The sequence below is a fragment of the Oxyura jamaicensis genome, chromosome 10 (genome assembly GCF_011077185.1).
Source record: "Oxyura jamaicensis isolate SHBP4307 breed ruddy duck chromosome 10, BPBGC_Ojam_1.0, whole genome shotgun sequence".
Taxonomy (NCBI): Eukaryota; Metazoa; Chordata; class Aves; order Anseriformes; family Anatidae; genus Oxyura; species Oxyura jamaicensis.
The window spans coordinates 6,952,298-6,970,754 of NC_048902.1; the positions used below are offsets into that span (position 1 = coordinate 6,952,298).

The 18,457-nt window shown below is 38.2% G+C and overlaps 1 long non-coding RNA gene across 2 annotated transcripts; it reads left to right on the forward strand.

Moving 5' to 3' along the window:
* Nucleotides 1-14,340: 14,340 nt before the first annotated feature.
* On the forward strand, nt 14,341-18,262 carry LOC118171867. 2 transcript variants are annotated; one of them, XR_004753440.1, is made up of 4 exons: nt 14,341-14,410; nt 14,511-14,645; nt 14,828-14,911; nt 15,876-18,262. It is a non-coding gene; the product is annotated as an uncharacterized LOC118171867 (long non-coding RNA). The 2 variants fall into 2 exon arrangements; XR_004753439.1 differs by lacking the exon at nt 15,876-18,262 and having other exon boundaries at nt 14,828-15,180.
* The last annotated feature ends 195 nt before the right edge of the window (nt 18,263-18,457 follow it).

The window sequence follows — 18,457 nt, forward strand, 5'->3', positions numbered from 1 at the left end:
TATCTGAGGTGGGTACATGGACTGATTGCTCAATAACCAAGCTTTCTTCTCATATTTTACTGCATTAATATTACAAAATCTCCAGCTCCTACCATCTGACTGTTGGCAAGTGAACAGATGGCAAATTTTATCCACTGTACCTCACTAAACAGAGTATATGCCTGTTAGCAGTTGGGAAATCAGCCAAGTAATGTGGCATCAACTCTGTTCACCACAAACCACACTGAGAGGATTTTCTGATGAGTTAGATCAGGTTGCCAAAAGCCTTGTCTGTACAAGTTTTGAAAATGTACAAAAATGGTTACGCCATACCCTCCATGAGCAACTTGTTCCTTATTCACTCTAATTATTTTTGTTTGTTTGTTTGTTTTCTGTTTTGTTTTGTTTTTAATACCTTTTAGCTACTGAGAATCTCCCATGATGTAATTTTTGACTGTAATAGTGTCAGAAGTAACTATATAAGACATATTTCTGGACTTAACAGATGTAAGAAATCAATATTGTTAATTTTACCATCCTTTTTTATCTAAAAAAACCCACAGTATTCCATGGAAATAATACAATATGTTATTGTTGTTTTTTTTTTATTATTATTATGTTAAATTTTTATATTAACTATATTTTTGCAAAAATATAACCACCCAATATATAAAACACCCAATATAAAAACACCCAAATTGCCTTACAACCAGCTAGGTAATAATTTCCTAAGATCAATATTGGCAATTTTTACAACACGTATCTCAAATATATTAGCAATGAGTAAACCCAGCATAATTCAATATATTAAAATGGTTGAAACACTAAGAAGATGCCAGCATATAGTAATCTGCTTTCCCTTTTCCCTTGTGACAGCTGGAGGCTTCCAGTTCTCAGTGGAGAATGTGGGAGAATTAGTATCTGCAAAAAAAACTGTGATACTGTTTCAGAGTGTCCTTTTCCCTTTCTGTGACAGAACAATAAAATATGAAAGATTTTCCCAGGTGCAAATATGGAAGAACTAATTGATAAGCAAATGCAAGAGTGTCAGTATAAGAAGCTAGTGTTAACTTTGGCTGCTATTGCCAAGGCACAGCCATTTTGCACAGGGACAAATCTTATTAATAAAAATACCTTCACCCATTTGGAGAAACCCCAGTTTGTTTCTCAGGGTAATTTTAAACTAGATAAGCTGTCTAAATTCTAACACAATAGTTGTAATTTTTGCATATAAAAATGCCACCTCTGTTCCTGAATAAATACATATGCACCCTTTTCCATTATACTCCAGGACAAGCCTCACTTCATACTATGAACAAGTCTTCAGAGATAATCTGGATTTTTAAAAAATGACAATCCTATTGACTGTTCTTTGTTCAAAGCTTATACCCAAAGCTCTTCACAGCTTTTATGTGATTACAAAAGAACAAATACTGCATAGATTCCACATGGTAAGAAATAATGCATCCACAAATGAGGATACACATACAATCTTATCATGACAGGTGGTTTTCAAGGGAGTTCAAAGAATCATTTCCATGTACCTTATCTGTGTCTAGGACATTTGTTAATTAGAACTTGCATTTTTTGTGTGAAATGTCTAAGCCAAGATGATTGGTCGTTCTGATCAGTGTTGATCACATGTATGTCATACCAGCTGAGATTTGAATTATAAATTACTGATACCTTTTATCCCAAGCCAGAGAATCTTCAAAAAAACAGCTAAGTTGCATCATAAAAGGAATCCAACTTAATTTTTTATGAGGACTTTATTTGATGGTATTTCTGGAAGTCATAGCTTTTTTCTTCAGTGATGTGCTGTGAAGATGAAAAAGCCACTAGCTATGTAAGAAAATTGCCTGAAATAAAAATGAACTTGTTTCAGTGAATATGTTGCCTTTGAGTGGGGAAAGAAGCAGTAATAGTCTAGTCTGGACCAAACAGACTTGCTTTCAAATGATAAGCATAATTTTATTCACTTGGTAAGAATTTGAACTTACTCATTGTGAAAGCCCATATGAATGTCTATGAATACAAAGGCAAGCCATTTCACTTGATAACAATTTCAGTTATTTGCACATTAACTTGCATATTGGAACAGTTCTCCAGCAAAACTCACTAAATGGTAAAAGATAGAATTGTTCTATCTGGTAAAAAATAAATTTTAATAATAAGAATGAATTGTTTTTAATCATTTATTTTTTAATAATAAGATAGAATTGTTCTATGTGGTAAAAGATATATTTTATGAGTGGCTTTTTTGGAAAAGTGTTGACTGGTTTTGAAGAAATGGGATACTGAAAGGTAGCACAATCACTTACTTATCAGCTGAGGTTTGCTTTGGGAAGTGCTAAGAGAAGAACAGTAGGGAGTTGCAGTTATAATATCCTTTGTTTTTTATCAGTTATTAATTTTCCAGATAGAGGTCAGTCTTTTAAATTATAAAGTTAAGAAAAATACCAAATATCCCACTTACTATGAACTCAGAAAATCAAGAACAAGACTTTCTTTTCACAGAAGGCACCCTAACTCCAGACATTGCTGAACTAGACAGTTTTGGTTTAAAAAAAAATAAAATCTAATCAAATCTAATAGAAAATCTTCACCGTCACCTACTTTTTACAGTATCTATTTGTAAGATGCCCTAAAGTTTTCAGATTCTTAGTTGAGGCCGGAAACATTAATATGGGATGCCTTATTTGCTAATGCATTACTCCAATTCCCAATTCAGCCAGGAGTAACAGTCATCAAGGTCATGAGTCCACAGGACCCTGCGAGACAATCCGTCATCGCACGCCATGGGCATACTCATGAGCAGGTAAGCTGCTAATCTTGGAGAGAGGTCTTTCCACGCATCTCAGCAAGAACGTCTTAGTCTTGTCAGATTTGTTGTAAGTGAAATCATTAAGTCTCACATGAAATTTTGTAGAATGCTTTTGAATGCCTGTGAACTCAGAAAGTACTGAGTTCACCTGCTGAAACTCTTGCCTCTTTTTGACATCTGAGGACATTCAACTAAAACCAAATGAACTTAGAATCACTGTTTTTTTATGTTTGATGAGGCCATAAAATCAGCAAATTTGTAGGTGTAAAAATAGAATATGAAAGTTGTAACAACTCCAAGAATTTGGAAACAGACATTATTTCACTATCCTTTGTAAGATGGTTCTGCTGTAAAAGTCAGGAATGGTCAATAAGAGAAAAAGTCGTGGAGTTGACATGTGCCAGGTAAAAGAAACCAGTTTTACTTTGCTTTTTGCTCCCCAAAAGCCTGCGTAGTTCCTCATATTACTGCAGATGTTGTTAACACAGCCGTCACCTCTCATCAGACTGTTTGATGACCTCATCCAGGGATCTGTAGCTGCTGTGTGACTAAGCCACGTGCCAGTGCAATGTGACTGAAGCAGGAATACTGTTTCCTTGCCCTGAGGTCAGGAAGGGAAACACTTCACTATACAAGAACTGTCAGACATTATAAACTAAACTACAAAGATAAAGCTCTGGAGAGTTGACATTATTTAAAAAGTGGGCATGGACTGGAGAATTGGGTGACCACATACAGAAGTGATTGTGAGCAATGCGAATACAGGCCAAAGTCCATAGAAAAACTTCACTTCGGTTTTTGGTAAAGACAGTGGAGAAAGTCAGCATACCTAAGGCAGAAAGTACAGAGAAGTAGAATTGGTAGCTTTTCAGGAAAAGCCCAGACATGAGCTGTTCCTGGTGATCTCCATGGCAAAATATTGAAAGAGCCAGCACACAAAAGCTTAAGTGCTGTAGCAATGTTTTTTCTGTCAGTTCAAATGTGTATCTCAAAACAACAAGCATAGTAGAGAAATGCAAGGGTAGAAGTGATATGATCAGATGCAATGCCAGCAGAATTGACCTCAGCTCTATGGAAAATCTCACACAGATTATGTCAAACTGAGCTCTGTGGTGCCCAAATTATGTGGGTGGCCAGTTCAAGCAGGAGGAATCGAAATTGTCACGGGAGGCAATACCCTGCAGAAGACTGGTGCCTGGCTGGCTGAGCACCTCTGTATCTGATTTATCTCAAAATCACTTCTGACGTTTAAATCATCTGTGTGATTTAGGAATAAAGTTGAGGAGGAACTCCCAAAAGTAGTTAACAGTACTGCATCTCATAACCCCTCCACATCAAATTAAAATCCAGGCTGAACCCTACTTGGGTGTGCTGCTTGCCTCCAGCACCAGAAGCCCGAAGGCCCTAGATAAGAAGATAACCTTGGCTCAGATTCTGAGTGTATGGGAGCTAGGGAGAACACTCTAAACTGAGGATCTTGTGTAGATACCCAAAGAAATTAACCCTGAGTCACCAGGCTGGAATAATTTGCAACACAGATTTATGAAAAGCAGATCGTGTCATACCAGTTGCTGTCTTTCTTTGACAGGATAACTAGCTCCACTGACCAGAAGAATTTGGTAGACTCAATCGAAGAAGATTTAAGCAATGCATTTTGTACAGTGCCCAATGGCAAATCACTGTTTTAAAAAATTTATTTGATGTTTAATTATTCTTTAAAAGAAAATAAATTATTTAAAAATCTTGTATTAAAATACAGGACAAGTATACATATATGTATAAAGTGGCTAAAGTTGAAATTGTAACAGGTCATGTTCAAAGAGACATTACGTAGATGGAGAAGAAATCCATCACAATAATGATTGTTTTTCATGGATAGCTGTTGATGTCCAATATGCTTTACATTTAATAATAGGAAGAGATAAAATCCCAGAACAAACTGGTTACTTATGAAATTTGCAGATAAACCAAAGCAGAATGGTATGACCAACACCAGTAATTGATTATTCAGGAAGCATCAGACAACAATATAGACTAGACAGATCGATGTGCTATGAATCAGCAGTCCTCAGGCTGTACAGAGTCTATTTATTAAATACACCAGTGCAAACCTGAGTGCTCATCACTGATCCCAGTGGTTGCTATAAGAAAAAGGAAGAGCATCCCAAAAGGCAGAATCTCCCTGAGCTCTGCCTCGGTGGTCCCAAACAGACCAAGTCGATATGCACAGCAGCCTCTGCTCCTCCACATTAACAGCTGGAGTCAGTCCTCAGGCATGGGAGAAAGTTAGCTGTCATTTTTACTCTTTATTATGTGACTTCAGCATCATCAAACCACATCACCAGGGCCAAAGGAAGCCCAGGGAAATAATACTACCAGTCTGTTCCCTGACTGTCTTTTTCAGCAGTATGGCTCCTTATTTCTTATACCTCTCCTACAGATCAGTGCAACTTACTTTTCCTTGTCCTTCATTATGATATAAATAAAAAGCTTTCCATAAGAAGAGGAAAAAAATACAAAGAACCAAGTTATTTAGCAAAATCTGATTCATGTTTATTTTTGACAATTCTAGCTGTATTCTACCCTTCCTGACCTCTTAACTAATTGCCCCCACAGTCTCCTGCATTCTGCTTAGGAAGCAGCAAAGGCAGTCTGACCTAGTCTATATCATTTGTTAATTATTTGTAGAAAATATTGGGAAACACAAACTCTTCAATTACCACATATTCCAAGGCCCTAAGCACCAGCATTCAATAATCAAGCTATTTATAGATTTTGCCTTATTTCATAAGCTTGCTTTTCTCTTGAAGCCATTAACCCTCTGAACAGTCAACATACGTGACTTGGAAAGGTTCAAGGTTGTGGATAGGAATTGAACTGTAAGTTGTTGTATGTATTTCAAGCTGTCCCTTATCAAAAGGAAGTAAAAGCTATGCAATAATACCTAATAAAAATAACAACATACCAATTACTTTTACAGTTACTTTTTTTTAGGTGAAAGGTGGCACTTGGCAGATGAGAAAGAAATGAACAGCCTCTGCTTGTTGTCCTTCTAGGTCTTTGTTTTTGACAGCAGCAAACCATATGTACTTTTTTTTCCCCCCTGTTGTTACTGTAACCAAGAAGCACTCTGTTAAATATTAAACATGTACATGAATTAAGCACTCATATGCTGTGCTGCAGGAGTCTGTAGAAATCAATGAGGTGATCTAGACTATTTGAATGACAAATCTTCTGGCTTACGCATTTTAAGAATTCAAAATAGCAATTTTGAACTGCAGACACACATCAAAAGCCCTGTCTCCCTACACTTTATAGCAAATCCTAGACATGTAGACAGGGTAACTGCACAGGTACAGGGATCCATCTGAATTCCACAGCTAGATCAAAAACCTCTCATATTCAAACATTTACTATTTACATCTCAGTTTAACAGTCACTTAAAATATCAAACCAAATTTTTTTCCTCCAGGTGAAACCTCTGGAGTAGTGTCCAGCACAAATACCTTTTAGTCTGTCTCCCGATGTTACCCTTGTTCAGTTTCCATTTGCCTTTATATAATACCAAATAATGTCCTGATTAGCTATCTATGTATTTGCCCCAACAATAAACATTTCTCTTGCAAGTCTGAGAATTAGACAGTCATTCTCATTTCAAACTTTTTAAAAATTATATTATTTCCTCTAAAAAGCACAGATGAAGATCTATGCTGGATTTAAATTAGACACTGGCTAGTTCCAAAAGTAGGCTAGTTCCAAAAGCCCCATTAAATGGGAAGAGATTAGTAAGAATAGCCAGCCCTCACTGTAAAAACTAAGGACTAACAAACATGCAAGACATTTTCTGATTCTCTGAACTGAACTAAGCTTTTTATTTGCTTGACGAATATTTTGTGCTCTCTCACAGAGAAGCCGGAGTCAGCATGGAGACACATGGCCTCTAAGCAAAGTTGAATTCATGAGCTGGCAAACTGCTGCAGGAAACAGCATGCTCTACTTAAAACCAAGCTGGCTGCACGTAAGTAGTGTGTGACCGACCACATAACACACGTTGTCCACTTTCACTTTACAAGAAGAGTTATGATACAAGCATTTGCCTTTATGGCAACTAGCAGAACAGGTTCTGTATTCGGTATTTTAGCATAACTGCACAGGAGAAACACACAAACCATAACTGCGGTGTTGCAATTGTCTGATTTGCAATACAGCTCATTCCATGTAGAGGCTGTTGGACCTGTGAAACTGATAATTGCTAGCAGAAAATTCCCAGGGGTAAAAATGGAAGCCTCAGATTTTACATACAAAGTGCAGACCAGGTATGATATACATAGCTTTCATGAGTTGAATTTTGCCACCATCCTACATCTGAAATTTGTCAACAGCATAAGAGGAAACCAACCAGAGTTTAGAAAGTTCCTTACACTATCCTAAACTTCATGTGTACTGTATGTACACCTTTGCCATTAAAATAATCAAATTTGAAGATGATGCTCCTGAGAATCAGAAAATATTTGAAATAAGAGGAGTCCTAACCATTTCCATAGCACGTCAATTTTGCTCATAACCACATGAAATTTTACCTACTTCAAGCATATACAGTTTTGAGAAACACCATTTTAAATGAAACTCTCTCCACAATAGAGCTATCCAGAAGTAGATGAAAAAGCTTCCTTAGCACTTAGGTACTAAAGGTAGTAAGCACTGAAGCTTCCCGTCACCCAAATCCCTGAACTCTAGTTGGCATTTGTCAACATAGGTATCATCTGTTAGAACTAACATCACCTGATTTCCAATATCATTATGACAAGACAGTCTGTAAGAGCAGACGTATTTCTTACCTAATGCCCTCAGTCAGCTGCTTTTACCACTGAGGTAAAAGTTAGGCAGGAAGGAAAACACTGAGCAGATGGGTATGTTTACTGGGGAGTTAAACTGTGTTCACAAGCACCACTTACAATATTTCTGGGAATTGGTGTAGTCAGGAAAGTATAAAATTATAAAAGCATATTATAATTAATAACTGTATCAGCCAGCTCAGTCTTTAATGTGTTTATCAGGTTGTGATCAGAATTTTTTTTTCCTGTTTGTCTTTCATAATTAATGCAATTACACTGTTTAAAAAACACAGTTTTTTACTTATGAGATAGTTAGAAAAACTCTTTTTTTTACAGAACATTTGAGAAGTACTGGGAATATATAACTGTATGATGCTAGTTTGTGAACTAAAGTAGATCAAATTCCAAAATACAACCTTTTTACATACTGTAAAGATAAGAGATGGCACCTTAGATACAATTCCAACATTTTAAGAAATCAATTTAGTGTTTTTTGTTTGTTTGTTTGTTTGTTTTACCAAAGATAATGAGCATTCAGACTACCCAGAAATTGGAAAATTTGGGTGGATGCAGAAGAATTATTATCTTGAAAAATAGATTTGGCATGTAAGTTATTGTATGTTCTCAAAAAAAAAAAAAGTTTCCAGTCATGTGGATTCTCATTATATAACAGGTGATTATGCATTTTAAAATTATCCTTTCTGAGTTTTTTTCTCTGGCATAGGGTGATCGAGGTCAGTTCTGAATGGACTTATGTCTAAAGATTTCCTACTTGAAAAGGACTGGTTCATGCAGTTCATGTCCAGAGTGCACAAATAATTTGACTGTCATCCTGTGCAATAATGTACAAGGAAGATCAGACAGTGCTGGTTTGTATAGAAACTCATAATTCACAGAAAAACAAACCCCTGTTGTTTAAATTGAGACCAAAAAAGAGAAATCTGAATGTAGGCCATGTTAACCCCCTGTTGTTAGTCTTAAGGCTGGTCCAGAAACTGACCTCGTTGCAAAACCCTTTGCAAGCTTTGTGTTCACGTGGGTAAAGGCAGGTAATAACTAAGGAGAGTAAACGATAGCTCCACAACTGCAATTAAATTTTAAGGAGAAAGCGTTGAAGCAGAAAACTACAAAAGGCCTGCTTAGATCTCTGTAGTTCCTCAAGATTAGCTAAATAGGCTTTATCTTCTCTTTCAGGCAATGTCCTTTGTTCCATGAATCCTGGCACTAGTGATCCCCAGGTTGTTAAAGCCCTCTATTACTGATAGGTCTTTACCAGCAGGAAACAACTCCTCTTTCAATCACCTGACGCAAAATTAACACATAGCAATTCTTCTCTTTGTTGGACACACACTTTGATTACACACTGTACTAGCTTTATGATTTCATAAACTGGTGAGCAAGGCAATGTAATTGGTCACACGCTGATCTAATCTCAGTAGCCATTTTGGTTTGATTATAATATTGTTCATTTTGAGTTTACAGTAGTTGAGCCTATGTAATGTGCTTCTGTGATATTAATATTTACTTTTCTATTTAAAACAATAAGATCAGAAAAAGCACACAGAACTAGATTATGCCGTTGTAGCCCTTTACAGGTACCTCACATAATGCAAATTAGGACGTCTAAAAACAAAGGACTTTATTAGAGAAAGCCACCCCTTATCAAGAAAGATGAATTTATCTGCTAGCATGATCAGAGGAGTCATGAACATATCTTACAGGAGAAGAATAAAAGAGCTTGGCTGGATTAGCCTAACAAATGGAAGGGTGATAAGGATACCGTTTTTCTTCATAGCTGTCACAAGTGCTATGGAGGGAGAAGAGCTGGAGAGGCCAATGCTGGCAGCTGTCAGAGATTGACCATGGGTGAAGTTGAGGAGCATACCTATCCAGAGAAGAGGCTCTGGACAAATTTTATAGTAGGGCAACACCTAAAAATCTGCAAAAATGGGACTGCTCAACAACCAGGTCTACATCTCTGGTGTTTCTGAATGTGTTAGCAATGTATTTTTTCTCTATCGATTGTGTAAGTGTTGTACACCTGATACAGCCATAAATTGCCCTGGAGATATCAGATAAATTGTCATGCTTTTTTATTAACTTGAATTAAAAATGTAAAAAGTCTTTCTCTGTTACCAAATAAGATTTAAAAGTGTTTCTTTTCCCAGGAAGCAATCAAAGGCTTTTTGAAAGAAGGGGAATATTTCCTGAATGGTTCAAGTGCATAGCAACATGATGTAATTCGTAACATAAATGCAATTTCTGAATGTTCCTCTTATCCTGGAGCTTGGCAGGAACTGTACTTCACTGACAATTGGTAAGAGACGTGTAACTGCTGTGAAAGGAGAAAGTTCCTTTAAAAAGATACAACGTTTAGACTAATAAGCGAATAAGATTTTTAAGTGGCATGACTGATGAGGTACGTCTTAAAATAAGATATTTCTACATGTGTTCAATATAGAAGGATGCCCACAAGTGCCAGATGTACTGTTACGTATAAGAATTTCAGTTTTGGTTTTGTGTCTTCATCAATACATCTTCATCAATATATGACAGGTTTGTAATGTCCTCTGTTTGTCTTTCCTTCGCTGTGAGCTCAGGTTTGTCCCAAAGTTTCAGTCATGAAGACTTTCTGTTTCTGCTGCATTAGGATTGCTGGATCTGCATTTCCTGAAAGCTTCTTAGAAGTAACTCTTTTGCTAATGCAAGCAGAAACAGTCTAGTACCAAATATTTTTTTTAGACCCTGACAAGCAGGGTTGTCTCAAGTTTAGACAATTGAAAGGATTAATTTTGGCTTTCACTAATGATGTTCTGAAATGCTTTCTGTGCAATAATACCTAGTCTCAGTTATGGGCTTTTAATGCTGGGCCAACACAACACTGAGCCAGCTTCTTAGGCTGGGACTAACAAGTTCCCAGACCAATAGCCTGTGCATAGGGCAAAAAATAATTGCTTTGTACCCTGAAGGTGTTTATATCCTGCTTGCAGCACCTCTATGTGGTAAAATATGCCCAAAGTGACCAAGAGAAAGAGGAGGACACCACCAGTATGCCAAAAACACCAGCATGGAGAGGCTGCCTGATGTCTTTCACTGAATGACAGACAGTTCATGTTCGTCATTTAAGCAAGGAAGAATCATAGAATCATAGAATGCCTCGGGTTGGAAAGGACCTTAAAGATCATCTAATTCCAACCCCCCTGCCATAAGCAGAGGTGCCACCCACAAGTTCAGGTTGCCTTGTCCATCCTGATCTTGAACACCTCCAGGGATGGGGCATCCACAGCTTCTCTGGGCAACCTGCTCCTGTGCCTCACTATGCTCCAAGTGAAGAATCTCCTCCTAACCTCTAATCTAAATCTCCCATCTTTTAGTTTAAAACCATTCCCCCTTGTACTGTCATTATCTGACTGAGCAAAAAGTTGCTCTCCATCTTTTTTATAAGCCCCCTTTAAGCATTGAACAGCTGCAATAAGGTCATGCCAGAGCCTTCTCTTCTTTAGGCTGAACATCCCCAGCTCTCTCGAGCCTTTCTTCATAGGAGAGGTGCTCCAGCTCTCTGATCATCTTCAAGTCCCTGTTAGTGTTTTGTTACATACAGATAGATTGCCTCTAATGGAAAAAGAAAAAGCTGTTCACTTGTAGGAAATGTTGATATAAACAAACAAAACCACACCATTCACATCTCTTTCCATCTGAATATTAAGTTTAATGAATATTAAGTTTAATGCCCTACCAGTTTATCAAGGCGACTGGCAGCAAGTTACTCCCTCCTCAGAGTCGGCATTACAGGACATGGAAGCACAGCTCAGGAATGTTGCCAATGCTCAGCAGTTAGAAGGTTAAAGTGATAGCTGCTATTCTGAAGTGTAATTCTGCTTTTCAAGAAGCAGCACCCTTATTTCCTTGCTTTATCTGTAAGACTCCTTAACTTACCTGTGTGGCTATGTTAAATTAGTCACATCTATCCACAAGCCAAAGGGAAACAGAGATTGATGTTTTGTGTCAGACAGAAGCTGAATCATTGCCTAAACCAACATAAATTAACTGCTCTATAATCTCTCGGTAAATTAGTTTTACCTTTTCATGGCATGAGGAAATACCAATAAGCTTAGAGACAGGAATCTGAAAAAAAAAAAAAGGCATCAGCACAATCATATCATTTGCTTAACATAGTAAGAGGTAAAATTCAAGAACTACTAGTAGACATAATTTAATCATTTTTCCCTCTGTTTTGTCCATAAATTGGATCTGAGAAATTAAATGAGTGTGTGTTGCCTGCAGACATTCTTTGCTAACACCAACATCCTTCAGAATAGCATGGGAAAGTTCTGTCCCAGGAAAGACCTGGATGTTTCTTACTGTGGTTGAAATGGAATGGTTAATATTATTCTTTTGAAATAGTTCATTTTCGAACTTAACTTTCAGAAAACACACGTTTGTTTTTTTTGTTGTTGTTTTTTTTTTGTTTCATTTTGTTTTTAAATCTATTGACCTTGAATATTTTATCCTCAAAATCAATAAACTGTTTTTGCTGCTTGAAAAACTACTGCTGTTTCATTCGTTCCCTTGCCTGGACCATTGCAGCTGTGGTCCCTCCTAAATCTCCCTTGCTTTGCCTCATGTCCCAGTTTGGCTTTCTGCACTGCTCCTCCTCTCCTTTTGTCTTCCCAAGCCCCAGTTCTTTCAGCTGTTTTCCTGCTGATTCCTTGGCCAGATGCACTGGTCCTCCCAGCCACAACCAGCATACCACTGTCATCAGCCACTCCTGCAGGGGCTGTTATATCCTGCCACCTCTCCAAGGCAACCCATCAGCTTCCCTCCTTCCCTCGGCCATCTCTCCTCCTTCTTATTCTTGTCCTAGCAGGAGGATCAATGCAAGTTCTGAAAAGACAAGCTCTGTGTAGGAGCCTGAGTAGCTTTGTTGTGGGAAGTCTGACTCTGCTTGTATCCAGGGACTGAATCAAGCTTAATGGCTCTGTGGAATTCATGCACACACAGCTTTATCAAAAATAGCAAACCAAAGTTTTATCAGGCATGCACAAGCCAGACAAGACATACTGAGATTTTGGCAACTAAGATCTAAGTCTGCATGGATTGTGTGTAAATTACAATTTATCAAGGCTTTCCAACTTGCACAAGAGCATTGAGAGATCTATCCCTGCTACAAGAGCCATGCCAATGCTGTATTTGAAACATTTTCCCAAGCCTTTGGGAAAGAATTAAAAAACAAGATCTCATTCCTAAGCTTGATCATTAGGCTGTGCCTTTTGATCAGTGTTTCTCACTAAAATATAGCCTAGGGTTAGCATTCAGGCTAGAAAACTTGAGACTAAACGCTTAGAGTTTGGCAAAGTTACACGACTGAAATCCCACTCTGGTGACAGGAAGTGTCAAGCAACCTGAATAGCTAGTGTTAGGAGATACACTTGTAATCGGCTTCCTAATGTTTCTGGTATCAGTATATTACCTTTGCTGCTCTGAAGCCATTTTTCAAGGAAAGTTATAAAAATAATCTATTTGCATAGGTTATATTTATGCATTATAATTACAGCTGTTTAGACCATTATACATTCACTTGTTGAAAGGGCGTTAAATGAGCTTCACAAATATTTAATCTATCTGAAGCATGACTTAAGTTTACTTCTCTTTCTGTAAAGAACTAATAGCCACACCTGGTGGTTGCTGTAGTTACCCCTTACTGGAAAAGCATCTACGGTGTTCTTCCCTTTGGGTCTAAAAGTTCCTTCCTGGAGCTTTGTGTCAACTGAAACACTAACTATAGGTTTTTAGAGGGTAAATCTACTACAGCCAGGCTATGTCACTGAAAGGTTTCTAAGCAAGGTTGTTTTTTTCTCCTAATACTACCATGGAGTGCAAAAATAGTAACTGTGAAGTTCACATTTATTATTGTATATACAGTGAAATGAAAGCTCATAGACTTTGTATAATTGGAGATATATATTTTCCCTTTTATTCTTGTCTTGTGAATTCTGTTAAAGCTGGTCAAAATCAAACTGGAAGAAATTCAAGTACAGGATGTTGTTCCTGAAATAGTTTTCCTAGGGCTTTCCCAGAAATGTTGTGGGGTTTGTTTTGTATGACTGTGTTTTGGGGTTTGCGTATTTTTTTGCTTCTTACTTGTTTTGTTTGTTTGCTGTTTTTGTTTTACTTCCAGCAATGACACTCAAAGAGGGATGATTAGTTGTTTTCTAGGTTGTAAGGTATCAAGTTTCTCCTCTTGTTCAGCCTTAATTAGATTGTTGAATGTTGCTCTCTGGCTATTTGCACTTGTGTGACTGAAAATGAGCTCTCTTCTTCAACACCTGGTGGTATTTCAGCAGGGAGGCAGTGTTCAACTGTGCAGCGCCAGCCCTGTAATGCTGAAGATGTGCCAGACTTTGCGATAAAAGGGACCTTGTTCTGCTTCAACTTCAGCCTTGTCCAGCATCATGCCACGACACTTGGAGATCTTCCAAGAACTTGTGTCACAGGCCCTGCTAGAGCAGAAGCCAAAGTAGCCTAACTACTACACAGCTTTTGTGCTGTAACGAAGCTTTTCCCATGCATGCCTATTTAGGAAGTTACTACTGAATATGAAAAGGCATTTAAAACATCTCTATCCAGAGGCATGTATGAAATGCATGTTGTGTTTTGTTTTTTTTTGGTTGGTTGGTTTTTTTCCTACTGCTAAAATTAAGTGAAGAATATAACAGAGGAAAAACCAGAAATTGAAATTTGGTTTGTGAGAGTACCAAGGAAGGAGGAAAAGGTAAGCAGCACTTAATAGATCTGACATGCTTGTTAAACTGTTTAAACAGCTCCTCTACTTCACTAAGCCTAAACATACTTGTTGTTTTATGTCGTTTCAGAGGCTACAATTAGCATCTCCTAAACAGGTCACATAGAGCTGGAGATGTCCTTCACTGAAATGCAACCATGAGACTCCAGCTGCAGGGCCAAGGCACTACCTGCTGCACATGTTTATCTGAAAATAAATAAGATAGGTATGCAAAAAAAACTGATCAGATAATAGAGAAAAAGTGGTAAAGAAAGGTATGAAACTCCTTCCATACCAGAAAGAGTATAGAGTTCCTCAGCTTGGAAAACACAACAGATGATAGAACAGACTTACTAAAAAATCACAGGAGGCAGTGAGTAAGGAACAATTGTTCACTGTTTCTTCCAGTGCAAGACCTGCAGATTGTTGAATGAAGTTAATACCAAGTTCAAAAGAAGGGGAGGCACTTCTTCCATGTAACACACAGCTAAGGTATGAAACACTTTGCTACAGGAAACTGTGAATACTGAATGTTTACATTGATTCCAAAACCTCTGCAACAAATTCATAGAGGAGAAACCTCTTGGGCACTATTAAATACAAGGAAACAGATTGCAGTTCAGGAAGACCTGAAGCAGCCTGAACTGTGTCATCTGGGCCATTTCATCTGAGCTGCTCTCACGTTCCTTCTTAGCCAGCCCCTATTGCGATGTCCTCCATCAACACAATACTGTACTAGAATAGCTTTGAGTTTGACCAGGTATGGCCATTTCTATTTTCTGGCACAGCTGCTTTGCCTGCAGGACCATAATCATTTGTGGGCCATGTAGCTGCTTCAGTTGGCAGCACAGCCAGCAGAGCACACCACCACCCTGCTGCTCTTGGGCTGCCTATCCAGTAAAAACTAGTTTGGTTGTGCTTTGGGCCCACCACACCTATAGATATGGAGAGCCAAATTTAACCCTACTGCTGTGTTTATTTGCAGTAATTTGCTCAAACGTGGACTTTCACCATTAAAACCTAACAGCATGAATATGCATATAGTAAATCCCAGTCAAAAAGTAAATTAGCAAGATGCCAGCTACCTTATCTCTCCTCTTCATTTACATCGTGACTTATCGCAGTTGACATTTCAGTAAGGCTGTAGTAGCAGATCTGAATTTGAACATTCATAAGGGGAAGATGTAATACACTGGCTTTGATGTCAATAGAATGTCAGTCTCTGTCTACTTTGTTCAGACTGAACTTAATTGCAGGAACTGCATTAATAGTCAACATAAGCCATCTGTTTAAACATGTGTGTTTTGGAAAGAACTGCCATGTACAATAAACACACTCGCTGTAATGACTCATATATCTGTTTATGTGAAATGCGGATTTGGCAGTTTCCCCCCAAAAAACATTAAATTACAGGTTAAAAGCATTTTTATAACAAGTTCATTTGTTTACGTGGCAGGTCTGATGGTACAATAGTTTTGATGCAGGCTGGGAAATGTGTTAACTGTGGGGCTGCTGAACCTGTTAGACTTCCCTCAAGAACCTCTGTGGTAAGTCAAAGCTGCACCAAGAAGTGTCAGCAGTTCATGGAGTTCCCTGGCTGAGAGGCACATAGTTAGAGGTATGTTTGCAAAATGTTCTTCAATGCATTTGACCAGGGTACACATGGAGGAAGGACACTACTGCCCATGTCTGATGCAGCAGTTAACTACAAAACATCCCAAATAAGCCTGGTGTGGCTGACAGCCTGGTTAGGCAATGTCTGTAACTGCTTTGGGCCTGTGAATAAGCTACCTTCATAAGCATTACGCTGATGTTCAATCACTGATCTCACATGGAGGGAAACTGTTTGCCTCTACTCTGCAGACTGAAGCTGTCTAGAGCAGCTGACACAACACCTGAGCAATTACATGCCAATGTGGGAAAAGTCAGAAATATTCAGCCTCACATTTTATCAGTCAGAAAAACACACTTTCATCCCCTTGTTCTTCCTTGTAAGTATATATTAGATACTGCTTTTAAGAGTGAAACAACATGCCATTAGGTATCGCTTCTGGTGTCATTTCTAAGTTAGCTTTGTTAAATTAATCATGATAATGCACTGGTGCCTGGACTTCTTCAGCAGCAGCATAAATGATGAATCAACTGATTCCATACACCCTGGCAGGGATGCAGAGCCTGGATGCATGCTTCCCACTCACATGTACAGAGTAGGCTTCTGCTACGTTTATCAGTCACAGATATGCAAAATAGTTATGGGTGGCAGTTTAGAGGGGAGGCTCAGAAACTGGGTGGTGAAAGAAACGTTTAGTAAAGGCACATAGTGAACCAGCAACTCCATCGACTTTCCTCCATGGGAAGTTAGCCTGTCATTACTATGGCCCTGCTTTTTTTTATTATTATTATTTTTTTATTTTTTTTTCCTAGAACTCTTTTAAATTCACAGGAGATACAAGGAGGCCTAATTTCATTTCCTTAAATTTGCTATTGCACAGACTGCTTGTTCCAATGGGGTGTAATATTTCATTAAATGAAGAGGACAATAATTATGTTTTAAGATATACTCTAATATCAATGTTTTCCTTGTTAAACATTTTGTGCTTCATATACGTGAGGGAATCCTATGTAGGGGGTTTTGTTAATGTTTACATTTCTGTGAATTTGAAGTGGACGTGGTGTGCAAGAAACCTGCAGGTCTCTTTTTGCATGACGTTCTGTGTTTGCATCTTCTTACCTCTCGTCTTTTGTGGTTTACAGAAATTTTGGTAGCACAGGCCTGTATGGGTTGAGCCACGTTTATGTAGCTATCAGAAATCTCCTAGCACCTACCACTACTCGGTGTATAAGAGCATTGCTTACAAGTCAAGTTGCAGTGTGTTGCCAGCTCTTTTCCAAAGCAAATGATTGGTACACACATTTTCAACATCAGTTACCAGGGCAACATGGGGCACTTACGTGACGATCCAGTAGTTCTACATAGCCCAAAATGCTCCTGTCATTAAAAATTAATCCAACTGGGGCTGATCCCCAGCTTTCTTTGTGATGTATCTCCTAGAAAACCATCTTCCATTTAGGTCTTCTAAAAAATTGTTTCCAAGAGAGCAATATACTCTGAGATATTTCACGTTTTGTTTCAAGGCCCAATCCTCCATTCAATAGGACTAGATTTCTGTTGCTGCTGCTTTTATTTTATTGTATTTTCATATCTGTGTTTTCCTGGGAGACCTATAGAACACCCGTGCTGCTTTCTGTTTGTCTCATGATCTGTACAACATGATAGGTGAAAATAAAATAGTGTAATATTCAGGTTACTCAGCCCAATTTATCCACTTAGGTCTATATACACTTACACAGATGGCACAAAACAACTTCAGATCACTGTTTTCCTGCATATAGCCCACAACTGAAATGTCTAGCCTCTTCAGATAACCCTCACATAACGAAATAGGAAAGGAGAGGAGGCACACTGAGGCAGATGTAAAAGGCTGTATGGTATCAGGGGAAGGGGGACTGATGGAAATTAGAGAGGAGGTGGTGAACTTTGTCTCCTGTTACACAAGGGAATATAGTCATTACTGCTACTACCACTAACTCAGTTTTGCTTCTTTTATAATAACAAGAATGGTACTTAAATGGCAGCTATAGACCTGATATAAGGCCTGATATACTAGAGAGGATGGTAAACTGAAGTTTCCCTTCAGAGGTATCCTGGGCAAAAAGCTTACCTTCAAACTTTACAGTATTGCATGTAATAGTAGTGCACATTTATGCAGTAAATTTCTTTGCACTGAGGGCTCTGAGTCACTCCTCAAAATGCATCTAACAATGCCTGCCTTCACTTTTAAACTGCTGTCACTCTGGGTTATGCATTTGAATTTGCCTTGGAAAAAGAAACTGAATTTAGGAGAGTGCTGGGGCAGCAGGGAGCTGGGGATGGGGAGAACTTTACTGTTTTCATGTATGTCAGACAAGAACCTAATTACAGAAGTTATCAAATAGAATTCAGAACATATTGACCTATTTAATAGGCCCTAGCTACCA